This window comes from Oenanthe melanoleuca, chromosome Z (assembly GCF_029582105.1).
Source record: "Oenanthe melanoleuca isolate GR-GAL-2019-014 chromosome Z, OMel1.0, whole genome shotgun sequence".
Lineage (NCBI taxonomy): Eukaryota > Metazoa > Chordata > Aves > Passeriformes > Muscicapidae > Oenanthe > Oenanthe melanoleuca.
Genome location: NC_079362.1, coordinates 43,780,729 through 43,801,666, shown reverse-complemented (window position 1 = coordinate 43,801,666; position 20,938 = coordinate 43,780,729). Strand labels below are relative to the sequence as shown.

Genomic DNA, 20,938 nt, shown 5'->3' with positions numbered 1-20,938 from the left:
TCACTATACTTTGGATTAGAATCTGTCTAACATCCCTTAATGAGCAGACAGAGATTTCAACAGGCACTGAATAAATCTCACAGGATTTAGAGGCCCACTCTTCTATGTTAGTCCTTTTTTTCTGAAAAAAAGTTCTCATTTTCTTATGTTATTGGCAGATAACAGTTCAGTCAGATCTGGATCAAATACAAAAATAAAGCATCATGCTGTTAAATGGCTGGTATTTGTAAGCTCAGCATCAGTATAAACCATAACAGTACATGGAACTTAATAGCTTTGATGCACTCTGTTCTCTCAGGTGGAACAGCCTCACAGTCTTGTATTTGCTTTCTTAGAATGACTTAACTTTCATGCTCACTTTCTCATCCCTTTTTCAAAGACAATCCTTTTGAACTTACTTGCTCAGGTTTGTTGGCTTCTAGGCAAACTCTAGAGTCTCCATATTTGAATGAAAATTGAGTGGGCGTGACCTATGGATATTACAGTCACTAAGTGCACAATTCTTAAGCCTACTAATCTTCCTCCTTCTTAGCTTTGTCAGCTTTTCAGCATTTTTCTGTTGATAGTCTTAACCCAGAACTGATCTTCCAAGCTTTTCTCACAAAGCTTCAAAGTACATATATAATTCAATGTGAATAAATTTTTTTCTTGCTTTTTGATGTAGAATTGTAAATCATTAAGGTTGGAAAAGACCACCAAGATCATTGAGTCCAACCTTTGACCAAACACCACCATGACAACTAAACCATAGCACTAAGTGCCATTCCAATAATTTCTTGAACACTTCCAGAGATGGTGACTCCACCACCTCTCTGGGCAGCCCATTCCAACACTCGATAACCCTTTCAGGGAGAAATTCTTTCTCATGTCTAACCAGAACGTCCTCTGGTGCAATTTAAGGCCATTTCTCCTTGTCCTGTCACTAGCTGCCTGGGGGAAGGGGCCAGTTCCCACCTTGCTACAACGCCCTTTCAGATGGTCATAGACAAAGCCTCCCCTGAGCCTCTTTTCCTCCAGGTTTAACAACCTCATAAAATTTGTGCTCCAGATCCTTTATGAGCCTCATTACCCTTCTCTGGACACACTCCAGCACCTCAATATCTGTCCCATAGTGAGTGAGAGCCCCAGAACTGAGCACAGGATTGGAGGGGTGCCCTCCCCAGTGCTGGGTACAGGGGACAATCCCTGTCCTGGCCCTGCTGGCCACACTGTTGCTGGAACAGGCCAGGATGCCCTTGGCCTTCTTGGCCACCTGGGCACTGCTGGCTCATGTCCAGCTGCTGTCAGCAGCATCCCCAGGTGCTTTCCCACCAGGAAGCTTTCCAGGCACACTGCCCCCAGCCTGTAGTGTTACATGGGGTTATTGTGCCCCAAGAGAAAGACCTGGTGCCTGGCCTTTAATTCAGTTGGCCTCTTAATTTTGCTCACTGTTGTAACTTCATTTGAATTTCCTCCACTAGTCATTATTTAAGGTACATAAGTACCATTGCTAGCCAAATTGTTTAGGTAGAGGAACTATCACAATCCAAGGCTGTTCAAAAGAAAGCAATTTTTTATTTTTATATTTACTAGATTCATAGTTGGATGTGAGCAATGCATTCATTTTTTTGATAAAAAGATTCTTGGTATCTTCTCATGGACAAACACTTAGCTAACATATCCTTGAATAAGTTCCACATCATTTATGACAGCTTTGTCCTATGCTAAATATTTAAAAAGCAGAAATAGATTTTGGCATTAGATTTCATTCCATGTCTGCTTTAAAAGAATAGGAACAGTGTAAATGTTGGCCATGAACTTTGTCTCACTAAGTTATTGGTCATTTTTCTGTATTTAAGTGGAATTTATAGTTTCTCAAATCCTTGAGATGTCTTTGCCAATCATAAGAACAGGAATAAAGAAGAAATCTATACTTTGAGGAACAGTTTTAAAGCAGACTCTATACTTTTGGTAACTTTCATCATGATGACATCATGTAATTTAGAATTTAACTTTTTAACTCTATTACTGGATGCAAACAAATATTCTGAAGACCAGAAAAACAAGTATTTACAAATTCCTGGGGAACACCAAATTCTTCCAATTCCTTAGTATGTTTGATACTGAAATTGGCTGGATAGAAATTTTCTAACACAGTTAGTATTAGAAAGCATACTGGTCATTCGGGGGACCCTTCTTCCATTTGAGTGCTCTGAGCATTGAGTGAACATAGTTTTTATCATACTCACAAACTCTATATTCATTAACTATTCCCGCTTACTTGACTTTATTTGACATAATCATACCCCTTATCAGAAGTCCTTATAATTATTTGGGGTCTGTCTTCAATGTCCAGTGTCCTTTCTATGTGGCTGTTCTTTGACCTCTGCTTTTGAGTAAGTGCAGTATCATTGTTTTGTACAACTTCTACTTTGCCAGCCTTGCAGAGCTGTGCTGGCATCCTGCTTGTGTTTTGCATGACTTCTGTTTGCCTAGGTTACATCCTTTATCTATTTCTCCAAAGTTGTGCTGCTGTGTTTTACTGTCCTTGATAAGAGCAAATGTTGTTCTGTTCTACTGTTCTTATCAAGTGAGTAAAATGCCATTCTGTTCTACTGTCCTTACCATGTTGACCAGCAAATTTCACAGACTTCTCTCAATCTTTAGTCATTGTAACTTGTGGCAGAATGACTGCAAGCCACCTCACCATGGTCTGTACCATGAGCTGAAGGAGAATCTCAGGTCTGGAGCCTGGAGCATCTCTTCCCCCTCCTTTTCCAGTGACCTTGGTGTTTGTAGAGCTGTTCCTCTCACATATTCTCTCCCTGCTCTTCTCTAGCTGCAGTTGTATCTGCTCAATACCTTTTTTCCTTCTTTAATACATTATCCCAGAGGCATTACCACTATTGCTGATGGGATTGGCCATGGCTAGTAGAGGATTTCTCTGACATTGGCTCTGTTGGACATCGAGGAAGCTTCCAGGATCTTATCAGAGAAGCCATCCCTGCAGATGCCCTGCTACCAAAACCTTGCCAGGCAAACCCAGTACTGATACACAGTATAAAACCAGTCACTATCTGAGTCCAATCAAAGATTCACATGAAATAGGAGATCTGGTATGCAATTCTACATACATTAACATATAAACTAGCTATACAAGAGTGAAACAATCATTCTAGAAGAAATTATTCAGAAGTAAGCATACTGTGTTGTATAAGACATAAGAAATCCACAACCATAGTAACATGATAAAAGTGCTACCCAGTTCAGTGCAAAAATAATCATTGAAGTGAAAAACTTCATTCCTGTTACATTTATACAGATCTGCTTAGCAGTAAGATTAACATACCATATTAATTGTAAAAAAATTATGTCCTCTGGGTAACTACATTTTCATCCAAGAAACACGGTTATTCTTATTGAATACTAAAGGATGGCCAGCCCTAGTCACATGGCTACTGTGAAAACCCATTCTTAGAGGTCAAGCAACATCAACCTAAACCACATAAAATTCCTCCTGACTTTTCAAACACACTAGATTTTACTAAGACAAGAGGCAGGAAGAGACTCTTTTATAGACTACAAGAGCCTTTAATGAACTGAGACAATTAACCAGGGCAGTTTCACTCAGGAGAAAATATTCTCTGAATCAGTTTTCCAAAACAGTGGCAACCATTAAAACTTGCAATTATCTTCTCAGTGAAAACTAAAGCAAGTGATAGGTTATGATTTCTGTCCCTTAAATACCACAGAAATACTATTTTATTTCCTAAAAAAGGTGTTTCCTCTTCCATAAAACCAGTTACAAGATTTGCTTCTGCCATGCAAGTATCATCTAGCCTATTCAACAGTAATTTTATGGCTTGCATTTTACAGACTATTAAAAATGAAAACCATTAATTGAAGACATTAAAAGAATACTGGCTTCTGTGTTTTATATCAGAATTGGAAAGAAACATATTTCATAGCAGAAATTAGAGTTTAGACAATTAACTACAATTTTAAAACCTTTTTATAAATACTGCAAACATAATTACAAAGTCTTTACAGAATGCTATACTTAATGTGAAAGACAGTGTGACGGAACATGCAGGAATTCTTCAAATTATCTCAGTGGCATATAACTAAAAAAAAAAAAGTAAACAGCAGCTCTGTCTATTTATAATAACCACAAACTTATTTACAGACTTTCAGAAGGGGTAGCTATAATTTGGAATACTTTTCCTTCTCTTCCTACAAAAATCACACTATTGCTAACATATTTAGAACCTCTTGTGCTTGCTTCCCTCATTACAAAGAAGAATAAGTCCTATAAACCACAAGATGTTGACTTCCTCCCTTAGGTCAGGACAGTTGCATGCTCTCTGAATTACAAATAAAATTAAGACATTTGTACTCCAGTTTTAACCGTATCTGTGTGTAGCAGCACTCTACCTAAACAAAGCCCATGCAACACCAGCAGGACACAAACCATTCAAATTATGTTTAAGTATCAGGACCTCGCAGATCACAAATTTGAGCTGGTTTTAACAATTTTAAAAACTGACATAAGAAAGACAGGTAATTAGGTATTTAGAGTCCATGTGATAAGTAGGCTTATTTCACCAGATAGTTCAGTGCAGCAATCCAGACATATAAGGAATATGTAAGATACAACCCAGTAAAGGCTTCAACATTCATTTAGCTTAAAAGCTTGACAACATCCATAATTAGGGAAGCCTTCATTATGATGATTTTATTGCTGAACTTTTTGAAATTTTCAGCTTTTAAGTAACACCAACTCCAGTGTCTGAAATTTCCTGAAAGGAGATTATACAATACTGCCACACTCTGTCAGGGAAAACTGAGAATACAGCAAAAGCAAATAAAGGTGGGGACAATTTGACGTAAAGAAATTAAATAACTTTCCCATGTAAGAGATTTTTAGCTCCACCTAACGGTCAGAAAGGAAAAGGCTTTTCTCCACACTTCCTATTTGCTACACAATCACTGAAGACACAACTGAATAGGGTGCACCAAAGTAATAAAAATAATTGTATCAAAATAACACTATAAGTAGGACTTAAAGCAGCAACAGCTAAGAAACACCAGTAATTTTACCTCATGCATTCAACAGCTAATGGATTTTTGGTATTCTTGGAACTAGATGAATGGCATCATGGTAGTTTCCAAAGAACAGAGAATGTGCTGATTGTTGCTGCATTTGCACATTAAATAATGGGAAAGGTCCTTTGTGCGTAAAGACTGACAGCATCTGAGTGAACTACCCAAACTTATACTGGTGAAGATCTGGTCCTTATATTATGCTTTATTTGCTGAAGCTTTGTTCCATACTATACCAATTACTCGTGTAACATGCATTCACCAGATAAAACCAAAGTCCTTCACACATCAAAAGTGTGTCAAAGATCTATGTGCTAATTCATTATCTACTTGAAGGTTTGGGTTTTTTTCACTACCTGAACCTGCAGCACAGACCGTCAGGCCAATTCAGTGACATCTTGCAGATCTGTTGATTTTTTACAATTTTATGTAGATATGCAAAAATTCTGTATTTACTCCAGTGGAGTAAATTTCTTCCATATTTTGAGAAAAACAATGTGAAGGTACTCTAGGCTGGATAAGAAGGATTCTTATAGCAAGTAATCCAGTTTGAATAATCCTATGAATGTTGCAAAATGAACTAAGTTATAAAAAACTCTCCCAAAGCACCATAAATTACTAAGGAAGGTTTGAAATAAAGAAGGTTTGGCTTTTTCCAAAATTATCTTTTTCCAAAAGATAATTCTGTTTTCAGACCTACAATATCCAAACCATCCACACCTTTACTAAGATATACAGATTACCTTCAATAGTACACCTTTTAATTCTACAGTATGTGTTTTTTGTTCTAGATACTAAGTCACTAAGTATGGGCAGATTTGGTCTTAGTTAAAAATTTTCTGTGAAAGACCGGAATACAGCTGAAATGGAAATTCCTTGGGAATTTATGTAAAAACAGATAAAAACCCCTAAACAACAACAACATAAAAACCCCCATCACAAGCGCAAAGATGAATGGAAAACCAGCATTAAATAGACAAGAGGAATGAGAAGATCCTAAAAAGTAGATTAACATGTTCTAATTACATTTAATAGGCCATTAAAAAATCTTAGCTTGCTCAGAATAAAGAAGAAATTTTGCTGTGCCTAAATCAGGTACTCAAACGAAATTTTTATATGATTTTAAAAGAAAAATATGTTATTTCTTATTTATTACTTTTATTGTTTTATCAATTTTTCATTTTATTATAACATGGCTTTAAAAATTGGCTGTTCTGCAAAATGTCATGTTTAGAAAAACTCAGTAAACTCATAATAGAAATACATGAAAGTATGGAATACACAATACTGATTTTTCATTAAGATACTTGTTATCCAGTGATCCAGATTCTAATCACAGTCAAGCTCCTTCACCTTTTTTTTTTTTTAACAGGGTAAGAAACCCTTTTATTTCTATGGTTTTGCAAATAGGAAAGCTTATTATTTTGGAAATGTATATATTTTAGTGTATGAATAAGCAATTTTAGACTTTATGCTACAGTACAGAGCTATCCTGAAATTGATTGATATTAATATTAGTATACACGTATTAAACTGTTTATATATGTTTGTAATGTACAATACCAGAGGAACAGCCATACAACAGATTCCAGTTATGAGCCTTTAAAGCTCTAAATCAAGTATTAATCACTTTATTGTTTTAAATACAGTCAAAATAACAAAAATCATAGCAAAACAGGTCATGCTTTCAGTTACATCGAGTTATGCTTGGGCAACACATTAGCAAGCTTGATTACTTTATCAGGCAACTGTTTTGGAACAAATTCATTTAAGTGTTTTTCACCCAGTGCTAACTACACATTTATTCTTCATTCTGTTTGTAAAACAGCCGTTGCTTTCAGACAATTTGAGGAAAATCTTGTTCGTATGTGTTTGGATTATCTCCGATCGAAACAAAGTTTTCACAGCGTTATGCAATGTTCCATAGTCATAAACCTATGGAACAGTTAAGTCTGAAAACATTGTTCGAGCAGAGAAACATTTTTCTGTTTGAGTACTAGGTTTTTTTAGTTAATCAACGGTAATATAAAATTATAACAATAGTTAACACTTTTGATGCATTTTTATCCTGTTATCACACAATTATACATAAAATATTATTTATACAATATTATAATTAGCATAGAGAGATTAAGGAATTCATAAAAGGTAGTTAAAAATCCTCAGGGAAGAAGTAGAAATACTGGGGCTGTGTGTATTACTTATGCCTTTGTGACATGCTCTAGCTACTAGATTTTCCTGTTTCCTGAAAAGATATAAATGAACAGCATGCATCTGGAACATATCTGCACATTTTGGCATCAAATAGCATCAAATTTGGCATTTGCAAATGGCAAATTGGCATTGGCATCAAATGATTTGATCATACACCTCTTTGTTATATGATAGGTAACAAATTTAGGAAAGAAGTGGAGCACCATAACAAAGATTCTGGAAAAAAAAAGTGCAATAAGCAGTTACTGTTCTGAAAAGAGAGAAGAGAAATACATGGAGCAAAGAGAACACAAACTTCTAAGGTCATGACTGAAACCACCACCCATGGTATGCTGCAGAGAATTCTATTTATTTACTTCGGAAAGATGAAAGGCTGAGTCACTCCTGAGCAAATGGGTAGGGTAGCGTAGGGAGATATCCTACCTCATTTCTCACTCATCTGATGCCAGAAATACGTTACAAGGTCATTCCCTCCAGCTTTCTCAAGCAGGAGATAGAAAATGTGAACAGAGAGAGCTCTGGGAATGCTGAAGTCTTTTGTGTTCAAATAACATACATGTAGGTAACTGTTTACCTGCAGAGTTCTGAAAGAGAATCACTTCTATACTCTGGGACTCTCCAACAGGATCAAATATTCTATTTCTTTATACAAAATAGCCTCTGCACATAGTCTATTGTCCCATTTCACTTCCCATCCTTTTCCCTGTAAAGCACCTAATAAATGGAAAAGGAACTGTGAAAGGAAAAAACAAAACTAAACATACACACCCATTTGCTGTATTTACATATGCTCTGGAACATGGGACCAAACTCCATTAGTCACACTGAGTGATTATTTTTCCCCTTGAGATAGGGTCTCAGATAAGTGCTTCCAGGATTAAAATCTTAAGAGTAGCCTTTACGAAATCTACTTAGCTTTTAAGTTCACTTACACCAAGTGTAAATAGGTTTTTTTTATAGAAACCCGAACTGTCTGGATAAGGCAAGTCTACCTGCTGTCCCACCCCTCAAACAGTACGTACCTGTTTCCACTGATTCTCCACTGTGATTCTCCAATCACTTTTCAAAGGTTCTTTCTGAAGAACTCTTTAAGTAGACTGAGTGGCTTGGGAAAGGGGTGCTCTTGCTGATGTCTTTGTTGTGCTAGGAAATGCCTTTGTGGAGCCACAAGAAAGTGAAACTGTGTTTTTTGGCCTTCTCCATTACCTTGAAGCTTTTTTGGAATCACAACCTAAATTAACAAGTCTCAGACTGCATTAAGACATCTGTCTCTGTAGACATAGAAAACCTAGTCTTCATTAGTATATAGTCAAGGATTCTTGTATAATATCCTTGCTTAATACGATAAGCAAGGATATTATACAACAACCTTGCTTAACCTTACATATGAGTTTTCTCCCTCATATGTTCCTCATGGAGTGGGATTACTGAGGATATACAGCTGTCACTGAGATTACAGAACAGGAGTTAACAGGGAAGAAATCACTAAAGGAGGGATAAAGTCAGAGGACAAAGTGTTGAGAAAGCTAGAGTCAAGCAATGGAGACCTGTGTTTAAGGAAGAAACACCCCCATGTACACCCAGTGAGGCTGATGCCATGTAGCTCCCAGACAGCGGGTTCTTAGCCAAAGACCCTCACAACTGTAGTCACCAGACACGTCCCTACTTCCTTCCCATAAAGCATATTGCACTCCCCCAGTGTAAGTAATGTTGCTTCTCTAATTCTTAAATGAAAACAGCAATAGAATGATAATGCTTATTTTACTTGCCTCTAATTCCTTTTCTCTTGTGTCCTGTTTCTCTTGCGTTCAGCTTTCTAGGATCATGCCCATTTCCAGCAGTATCTCTGAGATTCAACAAGGAACAAGGAATATCCTATTGATATTGACAAGGTCAAACTTCTATCTTTCTGTTAAGCATGGATAAAATAACAAATTAATTAGGCTCAGTGTCATGCATTTCCAGTCAGTGCTCAGAGGACCAATTAAAGACCAGTTGGGTAAGATCTATTTTATAAAATAAATGCCCTAAATGTTAGATTTAATCCATGTTGAAGCCAAGAAAAGTTATTAGCTCATATTGCCTTCTTTAGACTACATATGCTGCCCCAAAAAGCATCTAGAAATTAAATAGCTACCTTTTTTCAGTGGGTTCTATCACTTACTATTACTATTAATAAACTATGTTTTATTTCACATCTGAGTTTCATAGAGTCATAGGATGTCTTGGGTTGGAAGGGACCTTAAAGATAGTTTATTTCCAAACACCCTGCTGTGGGCAGCAACACCTTCCACTAGAATAGGTTGGTCAGAGCTCCATCCAGCCTGGTCATAAACATTCCTAGGGATGGGGCATCCACAATTTTTTCTGGGAAATCTGTGTGGATGCCTCACCACCCTCACAGTAAAGAATTTCTTCTAGTACCTATCTAAATCTACTCTGATGGAGCCATTCCCCTTTGTCCTGTTACTACATGCTCTTGTAAACACTCTCTCCATATTTCTTGTAAGTTCCCTTCAGGTACAGGAAGGCCACAACTAGGTCACCCCAAAGCCTTCTCTTCTCCAGGCTGAACAATCCCAATTCTCTCAGCCTGTTCTCTTAGGAGAGGTGCTCCATACCTCTTCTGGACTGTCTCCAACAGGTCCTCGTCCCTCCTGTACAGGGACCCCAGAGATGGATGCAGCACTGCACTGCTCACAGAGCAGAGCAGAGCAGAGCAGAGCAGAGGGGCAGAATCCCCTCCCTCCCCTGCTGCCCACGCTGCTTTGGATGCAGCCCAGGACACATTTGGCTTTCTGGGTGGCAGGTGCTCATGGCTGAGTCATGTCCAGCCTCTCTTCCACCTGCTCTCCATCTGTTCATCTTCAAGCCTGTATTTATAACAGGGATTTCCCCAACCCAGGTGCAAGTTGTAAGGCATTATATTCCAGACATTTTTTGTTTTTTCTCTCTAAATTAAAAGGTTCTATTTAATCTTCGTGAAGGTACCTATTTATTTCAATCAAGGCAACTGAGATCTTTAGATAAACTGAGCAAGTTTTTGCTCAAGAAAAAGTGGTTTCTCATTTCCAAGAAGTGAGTCTTCTTGAAAAATAAATAAAAAATGAGGTTATGTTACTAAATCCAGCCATTAAGACCTAAGTAAGTACTTACAGTTAAGTCAGGTTAGGTAAGTGAGGGATAAAGTGAGTCAGCATAAACTGACTGGAACTTTAAAACAGAATTTATGTTCAGAGACATTCCTATTAGGATAGGGTCAGCTGTCTCAGCAATGACAGGTGGATCAAGATCACATAAATCACAAATCTGAGTGTACTTTAAAAATTATTGCCTTTTGTGCCTTTTTACTTGCACGGGCTGATCGGCCAGGTTCAACATGCAACAACATACAGAACCTTCTGTAAGTATAGAGAAGTGACTGTTGTATGCCAGCTAACCTAGGAACCTGCTAAAAAATATCCAGAGCCAAACCTAACAGCAAAAACCAGACAAAAGTGAGTCTTAGCAAAAACAGACCTTGCAACAATCTTGTGCTTTCTGAAACCCCTATTTTCTATGTGCAGCCAAAACCAAGAGATATCATGCTCAATACTTTTTAGCAGGAATAACCTCTTTTTTCCAACTACTGAGGACTTAACATAAGAATAATACTTCAGGGAATCATAAGCATTTTGAAAACAATTCTAAGACCTGTTGCCTTCTAAGCTGGACACAGAGAGACTCTAACCAGAAGCTTTTACAAGGAAAGGCAGGGTGATATTTTTCAGAAAAATATACTGAGAAAACCTTTGGAAGATAAATATCTCAAAAAATCCTGCCACATTTCATGCAGAAAAGATCAAGATAATCAGATTTTTAAAGAATAATAATTTCAAAGTATTTTTGAATTTAGGCCAGTATTTTAAGCAGCATATATTATTAATTTAAAATAATTTATATAAAGAAAGGGATCCTTATCTTCCCCTGCAAGAAGACCTTTCCAGCAAGAATTGACTAACTTAGGTTTTGATCTCATAACACAGTCACAACTAGCAAAAATTATAATACTAGATTGAAATCCTCACACTTTCAGACAATATGGTGGTTTTACAACAGACGAGTTTCCTGAAATACAATTGCCAATTACATGATACATGTTTTAAGCTGAAGCTATATATGACAATAATTTTATGTTTTTCCCATCTCTGTATGTCTCTGATTAAATGACTAAAGCCAGAGAATCTTCAGATCCCACACATACCATACAGTCTGAGCAAATAAATTGTGAAACCATAACCAGCTGCACAATAAGAAGAAAGACTTGGTTTCAGAGCTTGCTGTCTTATTTGGAATTGCAGAATACTGCAATTCAAAAGTAAACAGTGATCAGATCATCCACATATTACAGTGATAGCATTACCTCACAAAATTTTTAACAGACTGCAATCAGCAGAACTCCCTGGGGCAGCAGGCAACCATCCCTTTATTCATTTTCACTACCCCTTTTATAGATCCAACTCCGACTCCATCTGTCTTTCCAAAAGCCAGAGAAGATGAAGTGGTCTCTGATGTCATTTCCATAATTTGTATGACTTGAGGCAACTAGAGGATTAAGGAATGAAATCTTCCAGCAGTTATGAAGGAATGTTCAATTGTTCTGTCAGAAATCTGAAAAGAGAAATAGCTTTATTTCTAAGGACTCAAAATAAACAAATTATTTGCTTCAATGAGTTTAAAGGATCAGGCCTACCTGGAGTATAAATCTGGCAATTGGTGATTAAACAAAGTCAAGACAATTTTTGAAAACTGTCTGAAACTACATTGAAGAGAGGGGGATTTTTGCTATTCAGATTAAATTTAATTCAGTTAAATAAACAGAATGATTTGCTATAACATAAAATTCTTTAGTTATTTGTTTTCGGCAGTAACAAGTTGCCTGATACATGCATGATTTAGGTGATTATTTTTGTAAAAAAAACATTGATGCTTAGATCATCTGCCTTGGTTAAAGGACAAAAAGAGCAGAATGGATCCAGAAACCCATGTTATTCCAGAAAAAAAACCAAAACAACACAATGCTTCTTTAGATGTAAGGATTGGAGCTAACCTCTCTGGGCGAAACAGGTTCAAAAACACATAAATTAGCTGCCTTTCTCTAAGCCTCATTCTTTCCTTTGTGTAGGTGGAATTTAAGGATGGCACAAGCCACACCATGACTAAGTGCTACCAAAAGGATGGTCATCTCATTTTTTATGGCAGATCTACTACTCAGTGACTTTTTAGGGTAGTTTATTCAATCAATAATTCAGAAAAAAATGAACACATTAAAACACCCCTTGAGCTTCCTAGACAGTTATTGAATAAAACCAGAATAGTGGAACATCTGATCTGATGTCAGAGTTGCTGGAAGGTGGTAGAAATCTACAGCCAGAAAGGAAGACAACTTAGGGTAGAACCAAATAGAGTACTATAGTATAGTTTCCTTTGGAAGGGACCTACAGCAATCATTTAGTCCAACTGCCTGAGCACTCCCAGGCTGACTTCATTGATGGCACAATCCAAAACTCTCTTAAACAGTGACAGGCTTAGGGCATTGACCACTTCTTTAAGAAGTCAGTTCCAGTGTTTGACCACCATCTTTGTAAAGAAATACTTCCCAGTGTTAGTCTAAACTTCCCACAGTGTTGCTTTGAGTTGTTCCCTTACATCCTGTTGCTGGGTCTCAGGAAGAAGAGATGAGCAACTCCCTCTCCACATCCTCTCCTTAGGAAGCTGTTCAGGGCAATAAGCCCTCAGCCTCCTTTGCTCTAAACTAGACAAATCCTCAGCTGCTCCTCATAGGACATTCTTTCCAGCCCTTTCATCAGATTTATCTCCCTCCTCTGGACACATTTAGGGACCTTCACATCCTTTTTAAACTATGGGCCCAGCACTGCACACAGGACTCAGGGTGAGGCTGCACCAGGGCTGAATCCAGCAGGATGATCCCAATCACAGCTGGTGATGCTGTGTCTGATGCACCCCGGGGTGGGGTTTGCCCTCCTGGCTGCCCAACACTCCCTGCTGATCACGCTGAGCTGCTGCCAGCCAGCACCCCCAGATCCCTCTTCTAGGGCTGCTCTACACACACTCCTCTCCCAAGTCTACATTTGTGTCCAGTGTTCCTCCAACCCAGGTGCTGAATCTGGTGTTCTTGTTAGACATCATTACACTGATTATTTTCCATTGCTATGATATATCCAGATTGCTCTGCATCCGAGTCCCCCAAGAGAGTCAACAGCACCCTCCTGATGATGTAGTATCATCAGCAAACATACTAAACATGCTTTCAACTACTGCTTCCTGATCACAGATAAAAACATCAAACAGGAATTGAACCCTGAGGAACACCTCTAATGAGCCACTGCCAGCCAGATGTGGCCACATTGACCGCTACCCTTTGAGCTGCCCTTCAGTCAATTCTTCACCCCCTGCACTGTGAACCTGCTCTTCTTACAGCTGGACAGCTTGTCCAGAAGGTTGTTAACAAAAACCAAAGTGCTGGAGAAGATGACTCCCGCACCAAAGTCCTCACTAAAACACAGAAAAACTATGTTTACCATCTTCCCTTCACCCACAGTAAGCCCTCTGACCTTGCTATACCGCAACATTTATATCTTTCAGAAAATGTGACAATCACTATTTGGTTGAGAGTCACCTATGAAGTGCGTACCTCAGCGGGGTAGGTAGCTGAAGTAATCACGGCCATACAAGGATAAGATGAAGTCCTTTAGTCTGTCCAGCCAGGAGAAGACTGAGGACAAACCTCATCAGTCTGCAGGTTCCTCATGAGAGTTAGAGGAGGGGCAGGCACTGACCTCATCTCTGGGGAAGAGTGACAGGACCCGAGGGAATTTGATGATATGATTGGATTTATGACTTATTATATGACTGATACTATATATGGCATCAAATGATGTTTAGGTTGGTTATTAGGAAGAGGTTCTTCACCCCGAGAATGGCTGGGCATTGGAACAGGCTCCCCGAGCCTGCACCAAGCCTGACAGAGCTCAAGAAGCATTTGGACAAGGCTCTCCGTTTGACTCTTGGGGCTGTCCTGTGTAAGACTAAGAACTGAACCTCGATGATCCTTGTCGGTCACTTCCAACTCCGAGTATTCTGTCATTCGCCAAGTTTCCTTTCTTACTACTTTGTTCCTGGTACAACCCAACGCCTCACCGAAGCCGTAGCCGGGGAAAGAGCACTCCCGCAGCCCGGCGGCCGGCCTGAGGGGCGCCGAGCCGGCCCGAGGGGCGCCGGGCCTGCCCGAAGGGCACCGAGCCGGCCTGAGGGGCGCCGAGCCGGCCCGAGGGGCGCCGGGCCTGCCCGAAGGGCGCCGAGCCGGCCCGAGGGGCGCCGGGCCTGCCCGAAGGGCGCCCGCCGCAGGTGCCCGTGCCGCGGGCTCAGCCGCGGCTCCGGCCGCTCCCGCCGGCGCCCCCTGGCCGCCGCAGCGCCGCTCCCCGGGCCCGCCGCCGCCGCCTCCTTTCGGGGCGGGCCCTAGACCCGCCTGTAGGCGTTGGAGGGGGAGAAAGTAACATGGTGGCCGCTTCCTCCCCAAACAGGAGCGGTGACGCGTGCGGCGGCTCCTGAGGCAGCGGCGGGCGCGGGGCGAAGCGGCAGGGCAGGGGCGGCGCGGCCGGCGGCGCGCTGGAGGGGCAGGGGCCGGCGGCAGGTGAGCGGCCGCGGCAGGGAGGGAGGCAGGGAGGAGAGGAAAGGCGAGGAGAGGAGAGGAGAGGAGAGGAGGCGGCCTGACAGGCGGGTGCGGGGGGAGGCGGGCGAGCCGCCGGGTCCGGCGCCCGCTCCCGCCTCGGGGCGCGGCGTTCGGCGGGGGAGCCCCTCTCCTGCGCCCCCCACACGGCCCCTTCCTTCCCCTCCAAGGCGCCCGGAGGAAACTCCCCTCCTCGCCGGACAGGCAGGGAGGTTCGGAGGCTCCTCGGCGCCTGCTCGGTCCTGGGAAAGGCTCCTGCCCTGACCTGCCGCGGGAGAGCTTGTGCGCCGGGGCTCGTACTTAACCCGCTCTGCGCGCCCGGGAGGGCGGAGGTGCTCTCTGGACTTTTTCACTGTAGTTATTTCCATGATAATTGTTACTTTCCCTGCTCCCGCCGGGCGCGGCCGCCCCACGGGAGCGCGGGGCTCTCCAGCGGCGCAGGTGGCAGGCGCTGCAGGTGAGTCCCAGGGCAGCTCCCTCCCGTATTTCTCCATTTTCCTCTCCTTTTCCATGCCCGACTCCTCCCCTAAGCCCTGGCGTCAGCGCGTTTAACCCATGCGAGGGTCTGTGCCGAACTGGAGATCGTCACCGGGTGTTGGAGGGTGTTAGGATAACAGGGATCATCCTGACTAAGTCACGCTGGTATTTTGGAATCTGGGCGTATCAGTGAGAAACGTAAAGTACTGAAGATACGAGAACAAGGAAAAGCTAAATGCATAACTTTTAATCAATCTGTTTTGTCATCTGAGGCTATCTCGTATGTGTCTTTTCTGCACAGCCAGATAGCCTATGGAGTGGAAAGATCTGGTGATATGCTTGGGCTTTTGTGCGTCAAATAGTGAAAAAATAGTAATGGAGGCTTTAAGTATGATGTAAGCTGATTAACTGTGCTGTTAATGACAAACACAGTCCTCGAAAGTGTTGGAGCACAATTCAGTAGTTGCTTCTGCAGTCTCAGCAGGGATGCGAAAGCTGATCAACATTATCTTAATTCTAAACTTAATGTCAATTCTGTACCAACCTTTTTAATGCTGTTAAGACCTCTTGTCAAGATCAAACACGTTGCAGACATGGACTCTTGTGCTGCTGTCAGACGATGCCTGTGGCTAACCTTTTATATCTGCATGAGGGCAGGACAAACAACAAACAACATTTCATTAGACTTTTATTTTTTCTTTTATTTTCCTGTAAGCTGTGTTAGTGTGACTTACTCTAATATTTTCTTGGCTTCCCATTAAGTTTTTAAACTTCATAATAGTTTAAAGTTTAGTTAAATTTGAGCCTGCACATGGGCATGTTAATAAAAAGAGAATTATTTGCTAGTTTTGTTGGCTGTTTCTTTGTGTGGACCAAACACAAAGTTAATGAAAGTTTTTGCATCACTCTTTTTAACATGACATGGCAGGAGTTAAGGCAGTAGATGTTTTGTTCTTGTGGAAAAAAAATAATGATGGAATGCAAATTACTTCATATCTGCTTGGGAAATGAAAGAATTTTTTTTTTTTTTTTTTTTTTTTTTTTTGAAAAGCAGTCGTGACCAGAGTTAAGTGATTAACCAGACTACTAACCAGCCATACTAGCATGTATATTTCAAATTCTTTGCGCAAAGGACACCAGCTAAAAATCCTTAACTGTTAGATAGTTAGTCAAAGTTTATATTATAAATGTGGCTGTAAGTGGGTTTTAAGATTTTTAATTTTGTTTCCTAAGTATTGGCTGGCAGTCTGCTTTTTACCATTCCAGTGGATATTAAATGCTAATGGTGTATGTCTGTCTTGAGCAGTGCAAGGAAGTTTAGTAGAAACCAGAAATGCAGATATTAGCTTGCCTACATGAGTTTTGGCTTCTATGTTAAAACAGTTACTAGTACTGCTTGACACTGAGTGCTGCTAAAATCTCAATGTTTGAATCTCTAAAAAAAAAAAGATACCTTACAAGTTAAGATGTGCAGTTTTGTACATGCTTACAGATAAATATAATGTTACATTTGGCTGTTTGTTCTTCAGTTAAGATTGGTAAAAGCCCAAAGTAAAGTAATGACATCTTTTTGGACTGTGTCCTTTGTATTTGTTTTCTTACTTGAAGATTGTGTATGAGATCTCTTCCTGATCAACCTTTACATGGTTTTCATTAAAAAAAAAACAAAAGCAACCTGAGCAAAATTGAAGCATTAAATGTTGGTATGTATGACATCCCTCTGACTGAACATGTATTAAATTCTCATTTGGAATGACAGTGCTACATATTGTTGAAATACAGTTCTAGCAGTGGTATCTTTTTAAGCTTAGTTCTTCTTTATATCTGTGTTTGACCAATGGAGAATTTATTTTAGAATTCAACCTTCGTATGCTTCAAGGAGAAGTATGTTCAGGTGTTCATCTTGACACACCATCTGAGTTTGCTTAAAAATAGCCAGTAGGAGAAAAGTCTCAGTAGAATTTGGTATGGAAGATATATTGACAAAGTTGCAAGAAGAAGGTAAGACAGTCTTTTGGCTGTTTCATTTTACTGTTAAGTTTTCAGATAAATTTCAGTGGCACCTGTAGATTTAGAGCAGTGTGCATAAAGGCTAGTATGTTTGGTGGTCTTCTTACTGGTTGCATGGTCTTCTGGCTGAAATAACAACAAAAAGTGCCCGTAAACTCTTAATTAGGTCCTTTTGTTGTAAGGGTACATTGCACTGTTGAAGGTTATCTTTTTCTTCCTGTGCTTGCTAGTCATCACAAGGCAAGGATTGCCCACCTTCAGCAATCCTTTCTTGAATGATATTCAAGGTACTGGAAATCTTGGCATAGGTGACCTGTAAAATAGTTCTTGGGGGTCATAATCATAGTTACTAAGTTGTTTCCCATGTGACTTGCCCGATAGTTGTCCATACTGCTTATTCAGATCTGTAAAATGAAAATCGGTTTGCTGCTTTTGCATCGTGTTTTCCTCCTGTAGTGCTTCAAAGAGTAAACTGGATGTTTTAGGGTTTTTTATCTGCTTTGGAATTTCTGATTTGTTACAAAAATAATCCCTGTGTTGAAGTTGTTGCCCGTGGTTGCACAGAAATGTGATGCTGCTTCTTTCCAATCTGATAAAAAGGTAGTGTTGTTGGAAATGCTACACTCCTGTAATGATAATGAGGGTGTTTTATTCTGCAAATTTGTGGAGGTAAAGGCCCTCAGTTCTGCTCTCTGTTCGTAGAAGCAAAGTGACTTAGTTCCGGACAGGTTCTGGAGTGCAACATAGTTTCTCGTGCACTGTTACTTTTCATGTTCAGTTAATTCTTTTGCATCTGTCGCAAAATGTGAGCGTAAGGCTTACTTATTCTAAAGTTTCAGGAGTACAGTTACACTGTGCTCTGCATTCCAAGCTCTGCCTGAGAAGAAAGTTTTTTCTGGGTTAGTATCTCACTCTAGCCCTTTCTTTCTGCTTACAGACTTTTTGAGCTTATAAATGCAGTCCTGATGTGTACTGTTTGCTTTGGCAGACAGGAAACTTGAGTATTTAGAATTACTAAGATTATGATTATGGTCTCTGTTTAATCATGCAACTTTTTTTCTATGGTTTTTTTTTTTTTTTTTTTTTTTTTAATAGCATCTCGGACTTGTTGATCAAGAGAACAGTAAAAATGTACCCACAGTTTCTTGCTGAATGTTGGCTTGCATGTTGCTAAACATTCCATTTGCTTTGTTTCAGTTAAATGCAGTGGGCCAGTTTTGCCTTACTCTGCTTTCATCTTTGTATTTAGAGACACTTCAGTTCCTTTCTTTTCTCAAAGGTCTCTAAATTCTCAAAAGAGACTTGATGCTTTTCAAGTAAAAAACCAAAAGCCTGTGTTCCTCTGCCTAAAATATATTAAAAATAGTGTAAATCAAGGATTGATGTGCAAATTAAGTTATTCAGTTCTAGCAGCAAAAGCTGAGTTTACAATTACAAGTGTCCAAATGGATAGAAGCTTTCATCATCCTGAAATGAAAGTGTTTTTCAGTTGTGAGCAAAGGGCAGGTATACCACAAAATGTAACCATTTTCACCAAAAAGGCAAAAACTTCGATTGATTTTTCTCTGAACCAGCTCAGTGTTAGCTTTTGTCTTTATTGATTTCAGCCTTTGATTAGTAATGTATAAACTGAAGTCTCTCTACTGAGACATTCTTCAGTGTTGCCCTTCCCTTTAGCAAATCTTTGTAATGTAGAGGAGTTGACTGCTGAGAGCAAGACATTTTTTTTTCTCTTCCCTATTGAGCAACCCAGTTCTGCTGTTCCTGGTGTCACCATAGCATGACTTCAGCCCTCCTTGCTATTCTCTGGGGAAGAAGCTCTTACCCAAATAAGAAACCTGACATAGACAGAAGTCTTCAGATTAAAATATCCTCCTGCTGTGTCTATATAATATGTATATTTTTATGCTTCGGGGAGGAATAAAAACATGGTTGGGAGAAAGAGAACAGCTAGAGAGCAGCTACCTATGAGCAGTGTACGTAGAGAAAGAAGTTCAAAGACTTAATGTTTCAGGAAATTCAAGAATTCAAGGCACCTTTAGTTGTGTAGTTAAGCCCTGAAGCTTCTGCAGGATATCCATCTTGGTCTAAGAGAAGGTTATAGAAAGGAAATACAAAGTAAAATGCTGAGTCACAGTTACAGAATATTCATCTGGTTAGTCTAATCATCAAAAGGGACCATTGCAAAATATGGGAACCGGTGTGCCCAGTTCTCAGTTGCTGATCAGTCAGCCGTCCATGGAAATAGCAGCAGTAGCTTGTCTATACTACAGAGTAATTTGTACCTATGCTTTAACAGCTGAGCATGAAATCTCATAATAACATTTTAAGTAATTAGTGATTCTAGAGAGAATGTAGAATTCTAGGTATCTAATTGGAAGTGGTAGAAAATTTTTGTATTTGCAGGCAATATGAACTTTGGTATACTGAGGTGGATTTTTTCATGGCATAGACAATAGCTTTTGTAGGATTCCTTGAAATAAATCCTATAAAATGAGCTGTGTCTTTTCCAGAGGAAATGCTTTCAAGGAGATGGATAACTTGAGAAATATTTAATGTATGTAAAACGTATTTTAGGTGCTAACATATGTTAGGGTACTGAAGCTGCCAAAGGTGTGACTTAAGAGTAATATTGACAGAAGTTAATTTTAGCCTAAGGAGACTCAAGTTCCTAGGCTTCTTTCTTCCCCTGTTACCCACCACCTTCTTTTTGGGGGGTAATTCCCAATGAAAGCCTAACATCAGGTGCCCTCAATTGCCAGCTGAAGCTCTTCTTCCAATTCCTGCAGAAGGAATAGGGGAAGGCTAACCCTATGAGGTTTAGTTTTCTGAACAGGTACCACAAACATTTAAGAGTAAAATTTGGATTTGGCAGGAGGAGGAAGAGTACAAGTAGTATTGTTATTAGTTTCAAAGTCATGAAACCACTGTGATGTGGTTTGCTAGTGCTTGGGAGCAGTTTGCCTCTTGTAGGTCACATCCAGGTTTGTTTTCAGTTCTGAATATTCAAAGGTCAGCAGGACATAAGAGGTAAAACTTTGTAACTGCATAAAAGTGTTACTGTTTTCTCAAAGTTTTGCTGAAACCAGAAAAAGCAAGTGTGTATGTCTCCCCTATAATGTTTATTTGCCTCAAAATGAATTATTGCAATTGGAGTAATTGGTGAAAGAATTCTGAATTTTTTCTGGCCTTAAATTCTTGCTTAACCTTGGGGATACATCCTTCCTTAGTTTTTTTTCTTTTCATTTTTTGTTATGTCTTAGTAGTAAATAAGTAATTAGGAATTTTCCCTGTGTGAGACTGTTCATTTTGTTTGTGAATAAAGTATATAGACATACCACTAAAGTTTTCCAACACTAGTCAACAATGTACACAAACCTGGAGTTGTATTGGTGTAAGAAAAGCTCAAGCCATAAGCAGAACAGA

At 39.8% G+C, this 20,938-nt stretch overlaps 1 protein-coding gene across 3 annotated transcripts in view; it reads left to right on the top strand.

Moving 5' to 3' along the window:
• The first annotated feature begins 14,814 nt into the window (after positions 1-14,814).
• The window catches only part of DENND4C (DENN domain containing 4C), a 71,439-nt gene continuing 65,315 nt past the window's right edge, over positions 14,815-20,938 (top strand). For all 3 annotated transcript variants that reach the window (XM_056513479.1, XM_056513477.1, XM_056513478.1), the window contains exon 1: positions 14,815-14,989. The gene's annotated coding sequence lies outside the window, so the exon portion shown is untranslated. The remainder of the gene's footprint in view (positions 14,990-20,938) is intronic.